Source organism: Vipera ursinii (genome assembly GCF_947247035.1).
Source record: "Vipera ursinii genome assembly, chromosome: 16".
NCBI lineage: Eukaryota > Metazoa > Chordata > Lepidosauria > Squamata > Viperidae > Vipera > Vipera ursinii.
Window position 1 is genome coordinate 9,273,541 of NC_139529.1, and position 23,385 is coordinate 9,296,925.

Sequence of the window (23,385 nt, forward strand, 5' to 3'; positions counted from 1 at the left end):
GCACGGTGCCAAGGTGAAAATATTGGAAATAAAAGGTGATGTCGCCCTCTTTAGGGGCGATGTCATTGAAATAAGGCATTACGTCGTCCTTGGCATGGTGCCAAGGTGAAAACCTAGAAATAAAAGGTGATGTCGCCCTATTTAGGGGCGATGTCATTGAAATAAGGCATTATGTCATCTTTGGCACGGTGCCAAGGGAGAAACCTGGAAATAAAAGGTGATGTCGCCCTCTTTAGGGGCGATGTCATTGGAATAAGGCATTACGTCGTCATTGGCATGGTGCCAAGGGGAAAACCTGGAAATAAAAGGTGATGTCGCCCTCTTTAGGGGCGATGTCATTCGAATAAGGCATTACGTCATCCTTGGCACGGTGCCAAGGTGAAAATATTGGAAATAAAAGGTGATGTCGCCGTCTTTAGGGGCGATGTCATTCGAAAAAGGCATTACGTCGTCCTTGGCACAGTGCCAAGGGGAAAACCTGGAAATAAAAGGTGATGTCGCCCTCTTTAGGAGCGATGTCATTGAAATAAGGCATTACGTCGTCCTTGGCACGGTGCCAAGGTGAAAATATTGGAAATAAAAGGTGATGTCGCCCTCTTTAGGGGCGATGTCATTCGAATAAGGGATTACATCATTCTTGGCACGGTGCCAAGGTGAAAATATTGGAACTAAAAGGTGATGTCGCCCTCTTTAGGGGCGATGTCATTGAAATAAGGCATTATGTCATCTTTGGCATGGTGCCAAGGTGAAAATATTGGAAATAAAAGATGATGTCGCCCTCTTTAGGGGCGATGTCATTGAAATAAGGCATTACGTCGTCTTTGGCACGGTGCCAAGGGGAAAACCTGGAAATAAAAGGTGATGTCGCCCTCTTTAGGGGCGATGTCATTGAAATAAGGCATTACGTCATCCTTGGCACGGTGCCAAGGTGAAAACCTGGAAATAAAAGGTGATGTCGCCCTCTTTAGGGGCGATGTCATTGAAATAAGGCATTACGTCATCCTTGGCACGGTGCCAAGGGGAAAACCTGGAAATAAACGGTGATGTCGCCCTCTTTAGGGGCGATGTCATTGAAATAAGGCATTACGTCATCCTTGTCACGGTGCCAAGGGGAAATCCTGGAAATAAAAGGTGATGTCGCCCTCTTTAGGGGCGATGTCATTGAAATAAGGCATTACGTCGTCTTTGGCACGGTGCCAAGGGGAAAACCTGGAAATAAAAGGTGATGTCGCCCTCTTTATGGGCGATGTCATTGAAATCAGGCATTACGTCATCCTTGGAACGGTGCCAAGGTGAAAACCTGGAAATAAAAGGTGATGTCGCTCTCTTTAGGGGCGATGTCATTGAAATCAGGCATTACGTCGTCATTGGCACGGTGCCAAGGTGAAAACCTGGAAATAAAAGGTGATGTCGCCCTCTTTAGGGGCGATGTCATTGAAATAAGGCATTATGTCATCTTTGGCACGGTGCCAAGGGAAAAACCTGGAAATAAAAGGTGATGTCGCCCTCTTAAGGGGCGATGTCATTGAAATAAGGCATTACGTCATCCTTGTCACGGTGCCAAGGGGAAAACCTGGAAATAAAAGGTGATGTCGCCCTGTTTAGGGGCGATGTCATTGAAATAAGGCATTACGTCGTCTTTGGCACGGTGCCAAGGGGAAAACCTGGAAATAAAAGGTGATGTCGCCCTCTTTATGGGCGATGTCATTCGAATAAGGCATTACGTCGTCCTTGGCACGGTGCCAAGGTGAAAATATTGGAAATAAAAGGTGATGTCGCCCTCTTTAGGGGCGATGTCATTGAAATAAGGCATTATGTCATCTTTGGCATGGTGCCAAGGTGAAAATATTGGAAATAAAAGGTGATGTCGCCCTCTTTAGGGGTGATGTCATTGAAATAAGGCATTATGTCATCCTTGGCACGGTGCCAAGGTGAAAATATTGGAAATAAAAGGTGATGTCGCCCTCTTTAGGGGCGATGTCATTGAAATAAGGCATTACGTCATCTTTGGCACGGTGCCAAGGTGAAAACCTGGAAATAAAAGGTGATGTCGCCCTCTTTAGGGGCGATGTCTTTGGAATAAGGCATTATGTCATCTTTGGCACGGTGCCAAGGGGAAAACCTGGAAATAAAAGGTGATGTCGCCCTCTTTATGGGCGATGTCATTGAAATCAGGCATTACGTCATCCTTGGCACGGTGCCAAGGTGAAAATATTGGAAATAAAAGGTGATGTCGCCCTCTTTAGGGGCGATGTCATTGAAATAAGGCATTACGTCGTCCTTGGCATGGTGCCAAGGTGAAAACCTAGAAATAAAAGGTGATGTCGCCCTATTTAGGGGCGATGTCATTGAAATAAGGCATTATGTCATCTTTGGCACGGTGCCAAGGGGAAATCCTGGAAATAAAAGGTGATGTCGCCCTCTTTAGGGGCGATGTCATTGAAATAAGGCATTACGTCGTCTTTGGCACGGTGCCAAGGGGAAAACCTGGAAATAAAAGGTGATGTCGCCCTCTTTAGGGGCGATGTCATTGAAATCAGGCATTACGTCATCCTTGGCACGGTGCCAAGGTGAAAACCTGGAAATAAAAGGTGATGTCGCTCTCTTTAGGGGCGATGTCATACGAATAAGGCATTACGTCGTCCTTGGCACGGTGCCAAGGTGAAAATATTGGAAATAAAAGGTGATGTCGCCCTCTTTAGGGGCGATGTCATTGAAATAAGGCATTATGTCATCTTTGGCATGGTGCCAAGGGGAAAACCTGGAAATAAAAGGTGATGTCGCCCTCTTTAGGGGCGATGTCATTCGAATAAGGCATTACGTCGTCCTTGGCACGGTGCCAAGGTGAAAACCAGGAAATAAAAGGTGATGTCGCTCTCTTTAGGGGCGATGTCATTCGAATAAGGCATTACGTCGTCCTTGGCACGGTGCCAAGGTGAAAATATTGGAAATAAAAGGTGATGTCGCCCTCTTTAGGGGTGATGTCATTCGAATAAGGCATTACGTCATCTTTGGCACGGTGCCAAGGGGAAAACCTGGAAATAAAAGGTGATGTCGCCCTCTTTAGGGGCGATGTCATTGAAATAAGGCATTACGTCATCCTTGGCACGGTGCCAAGGGGAAAACCTGGAAATAAAAGGTGATGTCGCCCTCTTTAGGGGCGATGTCATTGAAATAAGGCATTACGTCGTCTTTGGCACAGTGCCAAGGGGAAAACCTGGAAATAAAAGGTGATGTCGCCCTCTTTATGGGCGATGTCATTGAAATCAGGCATTACGTCATCCTTGGCACGGTGCCAAGGTGAAAACCTGGAAATAAAAGGTGATGTCGCCCTATTTAGGGGCGATGTCATTGAAATAAGGCATTACGTCGTCCTTGGCACGGTGCCAAGGTGAAAACCTAGAAATAAAAGGTGATGTCGCCCTCTTTATGGGCGATGTCATTGAAATCAGGCATTACGTCATCCTTGGCACGGTGCCAAGGTGAAAACCTGGAAATAAAAGGTGATGTCGCCCTATTTAGGGGCGATGTCATTGAAATAAGGCATTATGTCATCTTTGGCACGGTGCCGAGGGAGAAACCTGGAAATAAAAGGTGATGTTGCCCTCTTTAGGGGCGATGTCATTGGAATAAGGCATTACGTCGTCTTTGGCATGGTGCCAAGGGGAAAACCTGGAAATAAAAGGTGATGTCGCCCTCTTTATGGGCGATGTCATTGAAATCAGGCATTACGTCATCCTTGGCACGGTGCCAAGGTGAAAACCTGGAAATAAAAGGTGATGTCGCTCTCTTTAGGGGCGATGTCATTCGAATAAGGCATTACGTCATCCTTGGCACGGTGCCAAGGTGAAAATATTGGAAATAAAAGGTGATGTCGCCCTCTTTAGGGGCGATGTCATTCGAATAAGGCATTACGTCATCCTTGGCACGGTGCCAAGGGGAAAACCTGGAAATAAAAGGTGATGTCGCCCTCTTTAGGGGCGATGTCATTGAAATAAGGCATTACGTCGTCTTTGGCACGGTGCCAAGGGGAAAACCTGGAAATAAAAGGTGATGTCGCCCTCTTTATGGGCGATGTCATTCGAATAAGGCATTACGTCGTCCTTGGCACGGTGCCAAGGTGAAAATATTGGAAATAAATGTGATGTCGCCCTCTTTAGCGGTGATCTCATTCGAATAAGGCATTACATCATCTTTGGCACGGTGCCAAGGTGAAAACCTGGAAATAAAAGGTGATGTCGCCCTCTTTAGGGGCAATGTCATTGAAATAAGGCATTACGTCATCCTTGGCACGGTGCCAAGGGGAAAACCTGGAAATAAAAGGTGATGTCGCCCTCTTTGTGGGCGATGTCATTGAAATCAGGCATTACGTCATCCTTGGCACGGTGCCAAGGTGAAAACCTGGAAATAAAAGGTGATGTCGCCCTATTTAGGGGCGATGTCATTGAAATCAGGCATTACGTCATCCTTGGCACGGTGCCAAGGTGAAAACCTGGAAATAAAAGGTGATGTCGCCCTATTTAGGGGCGATGTCATTGAAATAAGGCATTATGTCATCTTTGGCACGGTGCCGAGGGAGAAACCTGGAAATAAAAGGTGATGTTGCCCTCTTTAGGGGCGATGTCATTGGAATAAGGCATTACGTCGTCTTTGGCATGGTGCCAAGGGGAAAACCTGGAAATAAAAGGTGATGTCGCCCTCTTTATGGGCGATGTCATTGAAATCAGGCATTACGTCATCCTTGGCACGGTGCCAAGGTGAAAACCTGGAAATAAAAGGTGATGTCGCTCTCTTTAGGGGCGATGTCATTCGAATAAGGCATTACGTCATCCTTGGCACGGTGCCAAGGTGAAAATATTGGAAATAAAAGGTGATGTCGCCCTCTTTAGGGGCGATGTCATTCGAATAAGGCATTACGTCATCCTTGGCACGGTGCCAAGGGGAAAACCTGGAAATAAAAGGTGATGTCGCCCTCTTTAGGGGCGATGTCATTGAAATAAGGCATTACGTCGTCTTTGGCACGGTGCCAAGGGGAAAACCTGGAAATAAAAGGTGATGTCGCCCTCTTTATGGGCGATGTCATTCGAATAAGGCATTACGTCGTCCTTGGCACGGTGCCAAGGTGAAAATATTGGAAATAAATGTGATGTCGCCCTCTTTAGCGGTGATCTCATTCGAATAAGGCATTACATCATCTTTGGCACGGTGCCAAGGTGAAAACCTGGAAATAAAAGGTGATGTCGCCCTCTTTAGGGGCAATGTCATTGAAATAAGGCATTACGTCATCCTTGGCACGGTGCCAAGGGGAAAACCTGGAAATAAAAGGTGATGTCGCCCTCTTTATGGGCGATGTCATTGAAATCAGGCATTACGTCATCCTTGGCACGGTGCCAAGGTGAAAACCTGGAAATAAAAGGTGATGTCGCCCTATTTAGGGGCGATGTCATTGAAATAAGGCATTACGTCGTCCTTGGCACGGTGCCAAGGTGAAAACCTAGAAATAAAAGGTGATGTCGCCCTATTTAGGGGCGATGTCATTGAAATAAGGCATTATGTCATCTTTGGCACGGTGCGAAGGGAGAAACCTGGAAATAAAAGGTGATGTCGCCCTCTTTAGGGGCGATGTCATTGGAATAAGGCATTACGTCGTCATTGGCATGGTGCCAAGGGGAAAACCTGGAAATAAAAGGTGATGTCGCCCTCTTTAGGGGCGATGTCATTCGAATAAGGCATTACGTCATCCTTGGCACGGTGCCAAGGTGAAAATATTGGAAATAAAAGGTGATGTCGCCGTCTTTAGGGGCGATGTCATTCGAAAAAGGCATTACGTCGTCCTTGGCACAGTGCCAAGGGGAAAACCTGGAAATAAAAGGTGATGTCGCCCTCTTTAGGGGCGATGTCATTGAAATAAGGCATTACGTCGTCCTTGGCACGGTGCCAAGGTGAAAATATTGGAAATAAAAGGTGATGTCGCCCTCTTTAGGGGCGATGTCATTCGAATAAGGGATTACATCATTCTTGGCACGGTGCCAAGGTGAAAATATTGGAACTAAAAGGTGATGTCGCCCTCTTTAGGGGCGATGTCATTGAAATAAGGCATTATGTCATCTTTGGCATGGTGCCAAGGTGAAAATATTGGAAATAAAAGGTGATGTCGCCCTCTTTAGGGGCGATGTCATTGAAATAAGGCATTACGTCGTCCTTGGCACGGTGCCAAGGTGAAAACCTAGAAATAAAAGGTGATGTCGCCCTATTTAGGGGCGATGTCATTGAAATAAGGCATTATGTCATCTTTGGCACGGTGCCAAGGGAGAAACCTGGAAATAAAAGGTGATGTCGCCCGTCATTGGCATGGTGCCAAGGGGAAAACCTGGAAATAAAAGGTGATGTCGCCCTCTTTAGGGGCGATGTCATTCGAATAAGGCATGACGTCGTCCTTGGCACGGTGCCAAGGTGAAAATATTGGAAATAAAAGGTGATGTCGCCGTCTTTAGGAGCGATGTCATTCGAAAAAGGCATTACGTCGTCCTTGGCACAGTGCCAAGGGGAAAACCTGGAAATAAAAGGTGATGTCGCCCTCTTTAGGGGCGATGTCATTGAAATAAGGCATTATGTCATCTTTGGCACGGTGCCAAGGGGAAAACCTGGAAATAAACGGTGATGTCGCCCTCTTTAGGGGCGATGTCATTGAAATAAGGCATTACGTCATCCTTGGCACGGTGCCAAGGTGAAAACCAGGAAATAAAAGGTGATGTCGCTCTCTTTACGGGCGATGTCATTCGAATAAGGCATTACGTCGTCCTTGGCACGGTGCCAAGGTGAAAATATTGGAAATAAAAGGTGATGTCGCCCTCTTTAGGGGCGATGTCATTGAAATAAGGCATTACGTCGTCTTTGGCACGGTGCCAAGGGGAAAACCTGGAAATAAAAGGTGATGTCGCCCTCTTTAGGGGCGATGTCATTGAAATCAGGCATTACGTCATCCTTGGCACGGTGCCAAGGGGAAATCCTGGAAATAAAAGGTGATGTCGCCCTCTTTAGGGGCGATGTCATTGAAATCAGGCATTACGTCATCCTTGGAACGGTGCCAAGGTGAAAACCTGGAAATAAAAGGTGATGTCGCTCTCTTTAGGGGCGATGTCATTGAAATCAGGCATTACGTCGTCCTTGGCACGGTGCCAAGGTGAAAACCTGGAAATAAAAGGTGATGTCGCCCTCTTTAGGGGCGATGTCATTGAAATAAGGCATTATGTCATCTTTGGCACGGTGCCAAGGGAAAAACCTGGAAATAAAAGGTGATGTCGCCCTCTTTAGGGGCGATGTCATTGAAATAAGGCATTACGTCATCCTTGTCACGGTGCCAAGGGGAAAACCTGGAAATAAAAGGTGATGTCGCCCTGTTTAGGGGCGATGTCATTGAAATAAGGCATTACGTCGTCTTTGGCACGGTGCCAAGGGGAAAACCTGGAAATAAAAGGTGATGTCGCCCTCTTTATGGGCGATGTCATTCGAATAAGGCATTACGTCGTCCTTGGCACGGTGCCAAGGTGAAAATATTGGAAATAAAAGGTGATGTCGCCCTCTTTAGGGGCGATGTCATTGAAATAAGGCATTACGTCATCTTTGGCATGGTGCCAAGGTGAAAATATTGGAAATAAAAGGTGATGTCGCCCTCTTTAGGGGTGATGTCATTGAAATAAGGCATTATGTCATCCTTGGCACGGTGCCAAGGTGAAAATATTGGAAATAAAAGGTGATGTCGCCCTCTTTAGGGGCGATGTCATTGAAATAAGGCATTACGTCATCTTTGGCACGGTGCCAAGGTGAAAACCTGGAAATAAAAGGTGATGTCGCCCTCTTTAGGGGCGATGTCTTTGGAATAAGGCATTATGTCATCTTTGGCACGGTGCCAAGGGGAAAACCTGGAAATAAAAGGTGATGTCGCCCTCTTTATGGGCGATGTCATTGAAATCAGGCATTACGTCATCCTTGGCACGGTGCCAAGGTGAAAATATTGGAAATAAAAGGTGATGTCGCCCTCTTTAGGGGCGATGTCATTGAAATAAGGCATTACGTCGTCCTTGGCATGGTGCCAAGGTGAAAACCTAGAAATAAAAGGTGATGTCGCCCTATTTAGGGGCGATGTCATTGAAATAAGGCATTATGTCATCTTTGGCACGGTGCCAAGGGGAAATCCTGGAAATAAAAGGTGATGTCGCCCTCTTTAGGGGCGATGTCATTGAAATAAGGCATTACGTCGTCTTTGGCACGGTGCCAAGGGGAAAAACTGGAAATAAAAGGTGATGTCGCCCTCTTTAGGGGCGATGTCATTGAAATCAGGCATTACGTCATCCTTGGCACGGTGCCAAGGTGAAAACCTGGAAATAAAAGGTGATGTCGCTCTCTTTAGGGGCGATGTCATTCGAATAAGGGATTACATCATTCTTGGCACGGTGCCAAGGTGAAAATATTGGAAATAAAAGGTGATGTCGCCCTCTTTAGGGGCGATGTCATTGAAATAAGGCATTATGTCATCTTTGGCATGGTGCCAAGGGGAAAACCTGGAAATAAAAGGTGATGTCGCCCTCTTTAGGGGCGATGTCATTGAAATAAGGCATTATGTCATCTTTGGCACGGTGCCAAGGGAGAAACCTGGAAATAAAAGGTGATGTCGCCCTCTTTAGGGGCGATGTCATTGGAATAAGGCATTACGTCGTCATTGGCATGGTGCCAAGGTGAAAATATTGGAAATAAAAGGTGATGTCGCCCTATTTAGGGGCGATGTCATTGAAATAAGGCATTACGTCATCCTTGGCACGGTGCCAAGGTGAAAATATTGGAAATAAAAGGTGATGTCGCCGTCTTTAGGGGCGATGTCATTCGAAAAAGGCATTACGTCGTCCTTGGCACAGTGCCAAGGGGAAAACCTGGAAATAAAAGGTGATGTCGCCCTCTTTAGGGGCGATGTCATTGAAATAAGGCATTACGTCGTCCTTGGCACGGTGCCAAGGTGAAAATATTGGAAATAAAAGGTGATGTCGCCCTCTTTAGGGGCGATGTCATTGAAATAAGGCATTATGTCATCTTTGGCATGGTGCCAAGGTGAAAATATTGGAAATAAAAGGTGATGTCGCCCTCTTTAGGGGCGATGTCATTGAAATAAGGCATTACGTCGTCTTTGGCACGGTGCCAAGGGGAAAACCTGGAAATAAAAGGTGATGTCGCCCTCTTTAGGGGCGATGTCATTGAAATAAGGCATTACGTCATCCTTGGCACGGTGCCAAGGTGAAAACCTGGAAATAAAAGGTGATGTCGCCCTCTTTAGGGGCGATGTCATTGAAATAAGGCATTACGTCATCCTTGTCACGGTGCCAAGGGGAAATCCTGGAAATAAAAGGTGATGTCGCCCTCTTTAGGGGCGATGTCATTGAAATAAGGCATTACGTCGTCTTTGGCACGGTGCCAAGGTGAAAACCTGGAAATAAAAGGTGATGTCGCCCTCTTTAGGGGCGATGTCATTGAAATAAGGCATTACGTCATCCTTGTCACGGTGCCAAGGGGAAATCCTGGAAATAAAAGGTGATGTCGCCCTCTTTAGGGGCGATGTCATTGAAATAAGGCATTACGTCATCCTTGGCACGGTGCCAAGTTGAAAACCTGGAAATAAAAGGTGATGTCGCTCTCTTTAGGGGCGATGTCATTCGAATAAGGCATTACGTCGTCCTTGGCACGGTGCCAAGGTGAAAATATTGGAAATAAAAGGTGATGTCGCCCTCTTTAGGGGCGATGTCATTGAAATAAGGCATTATGTCATCTTTGGCATGGTGCCAAGGGGAAAACCTGGAAATAAAAGGTGATGTCGCCCTCTTTAGGGGCGACGTCATTCGAATAAGGCATTACGTCGTCCTTGGCACGGTGCCAAGGTGAAAACCAGGAAATAAAAGTTGATGTCACTCTCTTTAGGGGCGATGTCATTCGAATAAGGCATTACGTCGTCCTTGGCACGGTGCCAAGGTGAAAATATTGGAAATAAAAGGTGATGTCGCCCTCTTTAGGGGTGATGTCATTCGAATAAGGCATTACGTCATCTTTGGCACGGTGCCAAGGGGAAAACCTGGAAATAAAAGGTGATGTCGCCCTCTTTAGGGGCGATGTCATTGAAATAAGGCATTACGTCATCCTTGGCACGGTGCCAAGGGGAAAACCTGGAAATAAAAGGTGATGTCGCCCTCTTTAGGGGCGATGTCATTGAAATAAGGGATTACGTCGTCTTTGGCACGGTGCCAAGGGGAAAACCTGGAAATAAAAGGTGATGTCGCCCTCTTTAGGGGCGATGTCATTGAAATAAGGCATTATGTTATCTTTGGCATGGTGCCAAGGGGAAAACCAGGAAATAAAAGGTGATGTCGCTCTCTTTAGGGGCGATGTCATTCGAATAAGGCATTACGTCGTCCTTGGCACGGTGCCAAGGTGAAAATATTGGAAATAAAAGGTGATGTCGCCCTCTTTAGGGGTGATCTCATTCGAATAAGGCATTACGTCATCTTTGGCACGGTGCCAAGGTGAAAACCTGGAAATAAAAGGTGATGTCGCCCTCTATAGGGGCGATGTCATTGAAATAAGGCATTACGTCATCCTTGGCACGGTGCCAAGGTGAAAACCTGGAAATAAAAGGTGATGTCGCCCTCTTTAGGGGCGATGTCATTGAAATAAGGCATTACGTCGTCCTTGGCACGGTGCCAAGGTGAAAACCTAGAAATACAAGGTGATGTCGCCCTATTTAGGGGCGATGTCATTGAAATAAGGCATTATGTCATCTTTGGCACGGTGCCAAGGGAGAAACCTGGAAATAAAAGGTGATGTCGCCCTCTTTAGGGGCGATGTCATTGGAATAAGGCATTACGTCGTCATTGGCATGGTGCCAAGGGGAAAACCTGGAAATAAAAGGTGATGTCGCCCTCTTTAGGGGCGATGTCATTCGAATAAGGCATTACGTCATCCTTGGCACGGTGCCAAGGTGAAAATATTGGAAATAAAAGGTGATGTCGCCGTCTTTAGGGGCGATGTCATTCGAAAAAAGCATTACGTCGTCCTTGGCACAGTGCCAAGGGGAAAACCTGGAAATAAAAGGTGATGTCGCCCTCTTTAGGGGCGATGTCATTGAAATAAGGCATTACGTCGTCCTTGGCACGGTGCCAAGGTGAAAATATTGGAAATAAAAGGTGATGTCGCCCTCTTTAGGGGCGATGTCATTCGAATAAGGCATTATGTCATCTTTGGCATGGTGCCAAGGTGAAAATATTGGAAATAAAAGGTGATGTCGCCCTCTTTAGGGGCGATGTCATTGAAATAAGGCATTACGTCATCTTTGGCACGGTGCCAAGGGGAAAACCTGGAAATAAAAGGTGATGTCGCCCTCTTTAGGGGCGATGTCATTGAAATAAGGCATTACGTCATCCTTGGCACGGTGCCAAGGTGAAAACCTGGAAATAAAAGGTGATGTCGCCCTCTTTAGGGGCGATGTCATTGAAATAAGGCATTACGTCATCCTTGGCACGGTGCCAAGGGGAAAACCTGGAAATAAACGGTGATGTCGCCCTCTTTAGGGGCGATGTCATTGAAATAAGGCATTACGTCATCCTTGTCACGGTGCCAAGGGGAAATCCTGGAAATAAAAGGTGATGTCGCCCTCTTTAGGGGCGATGTCATTGAAATAAGGCATTACGTCGTCTTTGGCACGGTGCTAAGGGGAAAACCTGGAAATAAAAGGTGATGTCGCCCTCTTTATGGGCGATGTCATTGAAATCAGGCATTACGTCATCCTTGGCACGGTGCCAAGGTGAAAACCTGGAAATAAAAGGTGATGTCGCTCTCTTTAGGGGCGATGTCATTCGAATAAGGCATTACGTCGTCCTTGGCACGGTGCCAAGGTGAAAATATTGGAAATAAAAGGTGATGTCACCCTCTTTAGGGGCGATGTCATTGAAATAAGGCATTATGTCATCTTTGGCATGGTGCCAAGGGGAAAACCTGGAAATAAAAGGTGATGTCGCCCTCTTTAGGGGCGATGTCATTCGAATAAGGCATTACGTCGTCCTTGGCACGGTGCCAAGGTGAAAACCAGGAAATAAAAGGTGATGTCGCTCTCTTTAGGGGCGATGTCATTCGAATAAGGCATTACGTCGTCCTTGGCACGGTGCCAAGGTGAAAATATTGGAAATAAAAGGTGATGTCGCCCTCTTTAGGGGTGATGTCATTCGAATAAGGCATTACGTCATCTTTGGCACGGTGCCAAGGGGAAAACCTGGAAATAAAAGGTGATGTCGCCCTCTTTAGGGGCGATGTCATTGAAATAAGGCATTACGTCATCCTTGGCACGCTGCCAAGGGGAAAACCTGGAAATAAAAGGTGATGTCGCCCTCTTTAGGGGCGATGTCATTGAAATAAGGCATTACGTCGTCTTTGGCACGGTGCCAAGGGGAAAACCTGGAAATAAAAGGTGATGTCGCCCTCTTTATGGGCGATGTCATTGAAATCAGGCATTACGTCATCCTTGGCACGGTGCCAAGGTGAAAACCTGGAAATAAAAGGTGATGTCGCCCTATTTAGGGGCGATGTCATTGAAATAAGGCATTACGTCGTCCTTGGCACGGTGCCAAGGTGAAAACCTAGAAATAAAAGGTGATGTCGCCCTATTTAGGGGCGATGTAATTGAAATAAGGCATTATGTCATCTTTGGCACGGTGCCGAGGGAGAAACCTGGAAATAAAAGGTGATGTCGCCCTCTTTAGGGGCGATGTCATTGGAATAAGGCATTACGTCGTCTTTGGCACGGTGCCAAGGGGAAAACCTGGAAATAAAAGGTGATGTCGCCCTCTTTATGGGCGATGTCATTGAAATCAGGCATTACGTCATCCTTGGCACGGTGCCAAGGTGAAAACCTGGAAATAAAAGGTGATGTCGCTCTCTTTAGGGGCGATGTCATTCGAATAAGGCATTACGTCGTCCTTGGCACGGTGCCAAGGTGAAAATATTGGAACTAAAAGGTGATGTCGCCCTCTTTAGGGGCGATGTCATTGAAATAAGGCATTATGTCATCTTTGGCATGGTGCCAAGGTGAAAATATTGGAAATAAAAGGTGATGTCGCCCTCTTTAAGGGCAATGTCATTGAAATAAGGCATTACGTCGTCTTTGGCACGGTGCCAAGGGGAAAACCTGGAAATAAAAGGTGATGTCGCCCTCTTTAGGGGCGATGTCATTGAAATAAGGCATTACGTCATCCTTGGCACGGTGCCAAGGTGAAAACCTGGAAATAAAAGGTGATGTCGCCCTCTTTAGGGGCGATGTCATTGAAATAAGGCATTACGTCGTCTTTGGCACGGTGCCAAGGGGAAAACCTGGAAATAAAAGGTGATGTCGCCCTCTTTAGGGGCGATGTCATTGAAATAAGGCATTACGTCATCCTTGTCACGGTGCCAAGGGGAAAACCTGGAAATAAAAGGTGATGTCGTTCTCTTTAGGGGCGATGTCATTGAAATAAGGCATTACGTCGTCCTTGGCATGGTGCCAAGGTGAAAATATTGGAAATAAAAGGTGATGTCGCCCTCTTTAGGGGCGATGTCATTCGAATAAGGGATTACATCATTCTTGGCACGGTGCCAAGGTGAAAATATTGGAACTAAAAGGTGATGTCGCCCTCTTTAGGGGCGATGTCATTGAAATAAGGCATTATGTCATCTTTGGCATGGTGCCAAGGTGAAAATATTGGAAATAAAAGGTGATGTCGCCCTCTTTAGGGGCGATGTCATTGAAATAAGGCATTACATCGTCTTTGGCGCGGTGCCAAGGGGAAAACCTGGAAATAAAAGGTGATGTCGCCCTCTTTAGGGGCGATGTCATTGAAATAAGGCATTACGTCATCCTTGGCACGGTGCCAAGGTGAAAACCTAGAAATAAAAGGTGATGTCGCCCTATTTAGGGGCGATGTCATTGAAATAAGGCATTATGTCATCTTTGGCACGGTGCCGAGGGAGAAACCTGGAAATAAAAGGTGATGTCGCCCTCTTTAGGGGCGATGTCATTGGAATAAGGCATTACGTCGTCTTTGGCACGGTGCCAAGGGGAAAACCTGGAAATAAAAGGTGATGTCGCCCTCTTTATGGGCGATGTCATTGAAATCAGGCATTACGTCATCCTTGGCACGGTGCCAAGGTGAAAACCTGGAAATAAAAGGTGATGTCGCTCTCTTTAGGGGCGATGTCATTCGAATAAGGCATTACGTCGTCCTTGGCACGGTGCCAAGGTGAAAATATTGGAAATAAAAGGTGATGTCGCCCTCTTTAGGGGCGATGTCATTGAAATAAGGCATTATGTCATCTTTGGCATGGTGCCAAGGGGAAAACCTGGAAATAAAAGGTGATGTCGCCCTCTTTATGGGCGATGTCATTGAAATCAGGCATTACGTCATACTTGGCACGGTGCCAAGGTGAAAACCTGGAAATAAAAGGTGATGTCGCCCTATTTAGGGGCGATGTCATTGAAATAAGGCATTACGTCGTCCTTGGCACTGTGCCAAGGTGAAAACCTAGAAATAAAAGGTGATGTCGCCCTATTTAGGGGCGATGTCATTGAAATAAGGCATTATGTCATCTTTGGCACGGTGCCAAGGGAGAAACCTGGAAATAAAAGGTGATGTCGCCCTCTTTAGGGGCGATGTCATTGGAATAAGGCATTACGTCGTCATTGGCATGGTGCCAAGGGGAAAACCTGGAAATAAAAGGTGATGTCGCCCTCTTTAGGGGCGATGTCATTCGAATAAGGCATTACGTCGTCCTTGGCACGGTGCCAAGGTGAAAATATTGGAAATAAAAGGTGATGTCGCCCTCTTTAGGGGCGATGTCATTGAAATAAGGCATTACGTCATCCTTGGCACGGTGCCAAGGTGAAAACCTGGAAATAAAAGGTGATGTCGCCCTCTTTAGGGGCGATGTCATTGAAATAAGGCATTACGTCATCCTTGGCACGGTGCCAAGGGGAAAACCTGGAAATAAAAGGTGATGTCGCCCTCTTTAGGGGCGATGTCATTGAAATAAGGCATTACGTCATCCTTGTCACGGTGCCAAGGGGAAAACCTGGAAATAAAAGGTGATGTCGCCCTCTTTATGGGCGATGTCATTGAAATAAGGCATTACGTCGTCTTTGACACGGTGCCAAGGGGAAAACCTGGAAATAAAAGGTGATGTCGCCCTCTTTATGGGCGATGTCATTGAAATCAGGCATTACATCATCCTTGGCACGGTGCCAAGGTGAAAACCTGGAAATAAAAGGTGATGTCGCTCTCTTTAGGGGCGATGTCATTGAAATAAGGCATTACGTCATCCTTGGCACGGTGCCAAGGTGAAAACCTGGAAATAAAAGGTGATGTCGCCCTATTTAGGGGCGATGTCATTGAAATAAGGCATTACGTCGTCCTTGGCACGGTGCCAAGGTGAAAACCTAGAAATAAAAGGTGATGTCGCCCTATTTAGGGGCGATGTCATTGAAATAAGGCATTATGTCATCTTTGGCACGGTGCCAAGGGAGAAACCTGGAAATAAAAGGTGATGTCGCCCTCTTTAGGGGCGATGTCATTGGAATAAGGCATTACGTCGTCATTGGCACGGTGCCAAGGTGAAAATATTGGAAATAAAAGGTGATGTCGCCCTCTTTAGGGGCGATGTCATTCGAATAAGGCATTACGTCGTCCTTGGCACGGTGCCAAGGTGAAAATATTGGAAATAAAAGGTGATGTCGCCCTCTTTAGGGGCGATGTCATTGAAATAAGGCATTACGTCATCCTTGGCACGGTGCCAAGGTGAAAACCTGGAAATAAAAGGTGATGTCGCCCTCTTTAGGGGCGATGTCATTGAAATAAGGCATTACGTCATCCTTGGCACGGTGCCAAGGGGAAAACCTGGAAATAAAAGGTGATGTCGCCCTCTTTAGGGGCGATGTCATTGAAATAAGGCATTACGTCATCCTTGTCACGGTGCCAAGGGGAAAACCTGGAAATAAAAGGTGATGTCGCCCTCTTTATGGGCGATGTCATTGAAATAAGGCATTACGTCGTCTTTGACACGGTGCCAAGGGGAAAACCTGGAAATAAAAGGTGATGTCGCCCTCTTTATGGGCGATGTCATTGAAATCAGGCATTACATCATCCTTGGCACGGTGCCAAGGTGAAAACCTGGAAATAAAAGGTGATGTCGCTCTCTTTAGGGGCGATGTCATTGAAATAAGGCATTACGTCATCCTTGGCACGGTGCCAAGGTGAAAACCTGGAAATAAAAGGTGATGTCGCCCTATTTAGGGGCGATGTCATTGAAATAAGGCATTACGTCGTCCTTGGCACGGTGCCAAGGTGAAAACCTAGAAATAAAAGGTGATGTCGCCCTATTTAGGGGCGATGTCATTGAAATAAGGCATTATGTCATCTTTGGCACGGTGCCAAGGGAGAAACCTGGAAATAAAAGGTGATGTCGCCCTCTTTAGGGGCGATGTCATTGGAATAAGGCATTACGTCGTCATTGGCACGGTGCCAAGGTGAAAATATTGGAAATAAAAGGTGATGTCGCCCTCTTTAGGGGTGATGTCATTCGAATAAGGCATTACGTCATCTTTGGCACGGTGCCAAGGTGAAAACCTGGAAATAAAAGGTGATGTCGCCCTCTTTAGGGGCGATGTCATTGAAATAAGGCATTACGTCATCCTTGGCACGGTGCCAAGGGGAAAACCTGGAAATAAAAGGTGATGTCGCCCTCTTTATGGGCGATGTCATTGAAATCAGGCATTACGTCATCCTTGGCACGGTGCCAAGGTGAAAACCTGGAAATAAAAGGTGATGTCGCCCTATTTAGGGGCGATGTCATTGAAATAAGGCATTACGTCGTCCTTGGCACGGTGCCAAGGTGAAAACCTAGAAATAAAAGGTGATGTCGCCCTATTTAGGGGCGATGTCATTGAAATAAGGCATTATGTCATCTTTGGCACGGTGCCAAGGGAGAAACCTGGAAATAAAAGGTGATGTCGCCCTCTTTAGGGGCGATGTCATTGGAATAAGGCATTACGTCGTCATTGGCACGGTGCCAAGGGGAAAACCTGGAAATAAAAGGTGATGTCACCCTCTTTAGGGGCGATGTCATTCGAATAAGGCATTACGTCGTCCTTGGCACGGTGCCAAGGTGAAAATATTGGAAATAAAAGGTGATGTCGCCGTCTTTAGGGGCGATGTCATTCGAAAAAGGCATTACGTCGTCCTTGGCACAGTGCCAAGGGGAAAACCTGGAAATAAAAGGTGATGTCGCCCTCTTTAGGGGCGATGTCATTGAAATATGGCATTACGTCATCTTTGGCATGGTGCCAAGGGGAAAACCTGGAAATAAAAGGTGATGTCGTTCTCTTTAGGGGCGATGTCATTGAAATAAGGCATTATGACGACGTAATGCCTTATTCCAATGACATCGCCCCTAAAGAGGGCGACATCACCTTTTATTTCCAGGTTTTCCCCTTGGCACCGTGCCAAGGACGATGTAATGCCTTATTCGAATGACATCACCCCTAAAGAGGGCGACATCACCTTTTATTTCCAATATTTTCACCTTGGCACCGTGCCAAGGACGACGTAATGCCTTATTCGAATGACATCGCCCCTAAAGAGAGCGACATCACCTTTTATTTCCTGGTTTTCACCTTGGCACCGTGCCAAGGACGACGTAATGCCTTATTCGAATGACATCGCCCCTAAAGAGGGCGACATCACCTTTTATTTCCAGGTTTTCCCCTTGGCACCGTGCCAAAGACGACGTAATGCCTTATTTCAATGACATCGCCCCTAAAGAGGGCGACATCACCTTTTATTTCCAGGTTTTCCCCTTGGCACCGTGACAAGGATGACGTAATGCCTTATTTCAATGACATCGCCCCTAAAGAGGGCGACATCACCTTTTATTTCCAGGTTTTCACCTTGGCACCGTGCCAAGGATGACGTAATGCCTTATTTCAATGACATCGCCCCTAAAGAGGGCGACATCACCTTGGCACGGTGCCAAGGTGAAAACCTGGAAATAAAAGGTGATGTCGCCCTATTTAGGGGCGATGTCATTGAAATAAGGCATTACGTCGTCCTTGGCACGGTGCCAAGGTGAAAACCTAGAAATAAAAGGTGATGTCGCCCTATTTAGGGGCGATGTCATTGAAATAAGGCATTATGTCATCTTTGGCACGGTGCCGAGGGAGAAACCTGGAAATAAAAGGTGATGTCGCCCTCTTTAGGGGCGATGTCATTGGAATAAGGCATTACGTCGTCATTGGCATGGTGCCAAGGGGAAAACCTGGAAATAAAAGGTGATGTCGCCCTCTTTAGCGGCGATGTCATTAGAATAAGGCATTACGTCGTCCTTGGCACGGTGCCAAGGTGAAAATATTGGAAATAAAAGGTGATGTCGCCGTCTTTAGGGGCGATGTCATTCGAAAAAGGCATTACATCATCCTTCGCACAATGCCAAGGCAAAGGCTTAGAAATAAAAGATGATGTCACCCACTATAGAGGCAATGTCATTGGAATGTAGCATTACATCGTCCTTGGCACAATGCCAAGGCAAAAGCCTTAGAAATAAAAGATGATGTCGCCTACTATAGAGGCGATGTCATTGAAATGCAGCATTACATCGTCCTTCGCATAATGCCAAGGCAAAAGGTTTAGAAATAAAAGATGATGTCACCCACTATAGAGGCGATGTCATTGGAATGTAGCATTACGTCGTCCTTGGCACAATGCCAAGGCAAAAGCCCTAGAAATAAAAGATGATGTCGCCCCCTTTAAAGGGGATGTGATTAATATACAGCATTATGTCATACCTGGCACAATGCCAAGGCAAAAGCCTTAGAAATAAAAGATGATGTCGCCTACTATAGAGGCGATGTCATTGGAATGTAGCATTACGTCGTCCTTGGCACAATGCCAAGGCAAAGCCCTAGAAATAAAAGATGATGTCGCCCCCTTTAAAGGGGATGTGATTAATATACAGCATTACGTCATACCTGGCACAATGCTAAGGCAAAAGCCTTAGAAATAAAAGATGATGTCGCCTACTATAGAGGCGATGTCATTGGAATGTAGCATTACGTCGTCCTTGGCACCATGCCAAGGCAAAAGCCCTAGAAATAAAAGATGATGTCGCCCCCTTTAAAGGGGATGTGATTAATATACAGCATTACGTCATACCTGGCACAATGCCAAGGCAAAAGCCTTAGAAATAAAAGATGATGTCGCCTACTATAGAGGCGATGTCATTGGAATGTAGCATTACGTCGTCCTTGGCACAATGCCAAGGCAAAAGCCCTTGAAATAAAAGATGATGTCGCCCCCTTTAAAGGGGATGTGATTAATATACAGCATTACATCATACCTGGCACAATGCCAAGGCAAAAGCCCTAGAAATAAAAGATGATGTCGCCCCCTTTAAAGGGGATGTGATTAATATACAGCATTACGTCATACCTGGCACAATGCCAAGGCAAAAGCCTTAGAAATAAAAGATGATGTCGCCTACTATAGAGGCGATGTCATTGGAATGTAGCATTACGTCGTCCTTGGCACAATGCCAAGGCAAAAGCCCTAGAAATAAAAGATGATGTCGCCCCCTTTAAAGGGGATGTGATTAATATACAGCATTACATCATACTTGGCACAATGCCAAGGCAAAAGCCCTAGAAATAAAAGATGATGTCGCCCCCTTTAAAGGGGATGTGATTAATATACAGCATTACGTCATACCTGGCACAATGCCAAGGCAAAAGCCTTAGAAATAAAAGATGATGTCGCCTACTATAGAGGCGATGTCATTGGAATGTAGCATTACGTCGTCCTTGGCACAATGCCAAGGCAAAAGCCCTAGAAATAAAAGATGATGTTGCCTAGTATGACGTAATGCTAACTTCCAATGACATCGCCCCCAAATCTAGCCAAAATATCTTATTCCTAGCTTACATATAGTAAAGGACAGAAAGCAGTAGTTTCCCCCCTTGATAAAAAGAAAAGACGACAATAGAGAAAAATACTGTTTTACAAATAGTGTTTTATTGTTTACAACAATACATCATGTTTATAACATGATGACAACGCCCCTAACTCTTCCCGACATGGCCAACTTCCTGTCCGTTTCCGTCGCCGTCCTTCCATTTTCATGATTTTAAAGTTGTTACTATTATTTTTATCTTTATTAAAACACTTATTAACCCTAGAAGGGAATCAGGAGGCCCAGGGCCTGCAGAATAGGCACAGATGTAGAAAGCCTTGAACCAAGTTAAAAAGGCCTACGATAGCTTCAAAAGATACAAATAATAATGTTAAAATGCTATTTAAAGCTTTATTTCTTTTTGCGGCTGCAATACCGGATGTGACCACAGGATGTCCCATAGCATTAGCACTGAGGCCATCATAGTCCTTTTAAACTCGGTTTAAGGGTTTTGAAGCAGGTTTCCTTCTTCAGTGCCTGTTCTGCAGCCTTGGGCCTCCCGTTGCTCTATTATGATCAGGTGCCAATCTACGGAGCCTTCAATACTGTATTTATCTTGGCGTCTGAGGTTTCTGCTTTGTCCACGAGACGGCGCTGTTTCAAAGATAAACCTTTTTAATAGCATTTTAAATCTACGGTCTAATTTGTTGATCGGACGTGAAGACCGCCGTGCCCAAGAAGTTCGCCGCGAAAGGATGTTGGAGGATTACTAAGATGAATGGACCGGAAGTCGCCCATGATGGAAAGGTCATTTTTTTTCAAAGGCCCTGGGGGACGGCGGATTTGATCGGACAGGAAGTCCGCCATACCGAAAAGGTCTCTGTGAAAGGAAGTTAAGGGAATGATTAAGAAGATAGGACCGGAAGTCCGCCATGATGGAAAGGTCCTATTTCAAAGGCCCTGGGGGACGGCCGATATCAATGGACAGGAAGTCCAGCGTGCCGAGAAGGTCTGTAGGAGATTACACGTGAGGAATGAGACAGCGGACATGCGCAGAAGTCGGACGGAAGGGGCTCCTCTCTTTCGGAGAAGCCTAGAGTGGCGACGCTTTGTCTGACGCTCTGCGCTTTGATGCTTCGCTTCTCGGTGTTCCGATCCTAAGCAAAAAGGCATCAATACTTCTTCAATGTGATGGGACAGAAAAGCGTGCCCTCTTGTGGTCACGCCAAAAATAAAGCTTTTAAATAAAATTTTAAGGTTATTATTCCCCATCTTTATTCTTAACGCCTTATTAAATATTAATGCTATTATTATTAATATCAATATTAACGCATTATTAATATTATTGTTAAAAGGTAGGCCCGTTTGCTGCAACACGGGCGCAGGAGAAATCCTGCTTCAGAAGCCTTAAACCGAATTAAGGCATATTATGTCCTATTAATATTAATAATTTTAATAATAAAGAATAATTTTAAAATGCCGTTAAAAAGTGTATTTATTTATTTAATATATTTATTTTTTGAGGGAAGGAAGGAAGTCATCTTGCTGTGGTAAAAACATTTTGTTGCATCGTCATGGTTTCCCGGGAAATTTTTGGTTAATGATATGGGAATTAACAGATACTGTCAGAATTGCTAAATTTTAAAAAGTGGACCTGATCAATAATTAGGATGGAAACATAAAATTAGGATGGATTACATAAAATTGGAAGTTGAAGTAATGTTTATTTTTAAGTTCTTTGGCTTTGAAACGGAGATGAGCACCGGCCCCTAGAGTTGGAAACGACAAGCACGCATGTGCGGGGGAACCTTTTCCTTTACCTTTTTAACACATCTACAATTAGAATAGAATATTTGTGATGATTCAACTATTTTAAATTATTTTGGTTGCATGTGCATGGCTACACGTGTGGGCACACAAATCCAGACATACCCTTCCACACACACATAGAGACAATTCTGTCTTTTTCTGAAAATCTTTATTGCAAATAGAACAAAATAGAATTTTTATTGCGAATAGAATAGAATAGAATAGAATAGAACAGAACAGAACAGAACAGAACAGAACAGAATAGAATAGGAGTTGAGGGAGGGCTGTTCAGTTTTAATCCAGATCACCTCTTTGACTTCCTGAGCAGAGTTGACTCTCCTCTTGCAGATACAAATAAGCAGCCGAATCTTGTCCTGCAGTTTGTTCTTCAGTGTTGGGTCGTGCATTCCTTAGATGCTTGTTTAATGTGCAGGTCTGTCACGTCTGCAGAGCTCACAAAAAGCACCACCACCACAGGACACAGGACACTCTTTTCTGTCCCATAGCATTAGCATTGAAGCTATCATAGGCCTTTTTAAGTCGGATTAAGGCTTTTGAAGCAGGATTTCTTACTCTGTGCCTGTTCTGCATCTTCTGGGCTTCCCGTTTCCCTTCTAGAGTTAATAATGAGTGTTTTAATAACAACCCGACCCATCGCGACCCCATGGACAACGTTCCTCCAGGCCATCCTGTCCTCTACCATCTTCTGGAGTCCATTTAGGCTCACACCTACTGCTTCAGTGACTCTATCCGGCCACCTCCTTCGCTGTCATCCCCTTCTTCTATTGCCCTCAACCTTTCCCAGCATTAGGCTCTTCTCCAGTGAATCCTTCCTTCTCATTAGGTGGCCAAAGTATTTCAACTTCAGGATCTGACCTTCTAAAGAGCAGTCAGGGTCGATCTCCTCTAGGACTGACCGGTTGGATCACCTTGCAGTCCAAGGGACTCACGGGAGTCTACACCAGCACCATAGTTCAAAGGCCTCAATTCTTTGGCGCTCAGCCTTTCTTATGGTCCAGCTTTCACAGCCATACATTGCAATTGGGAAGACCATAGCCTTGACTATACGTACTTTTATTGGCAGGGTGATGTCTCTGCTTTTTAGTGTGCTGTCTAGATTTGCCATGGCTTTCCTCCCCAGGAGCGTCTTTTAATTTCTTGGCTGCAGTCCCCGTCTGCGGTGATCTTGGAGCCTAGGAAAATAAAATCTGCCACTAACTCCATTTCTTCCCCATCTATTTGCCAGGAATTGAGAGGGCCGGATGCCATGATCTTGGTTTTCTTAATGTTAAGTTTCAAACCAACTTTTGCACTCTCCTTCACCCACAACAAGAGGCTCTTTAGTTCCTCTTCACTTTCTGCCGTTAGAGTGGTATCATCTTGCCACAACAAGGCAGTAATCCATGACGGGGTGGGGTGGGGTTTCCATATGAGCATTTAGCACTGAGGTCATCATAGGCCTTTTTAACTCACTTTAAGGCTTTTTAGTAGGTTTCCTTGTTTTGTACTTGTGTTGCAGCCCCTGGGCATATTGCATATTAATAATAAGTCTTTTAATAATAAAGATACATAATAATTTTA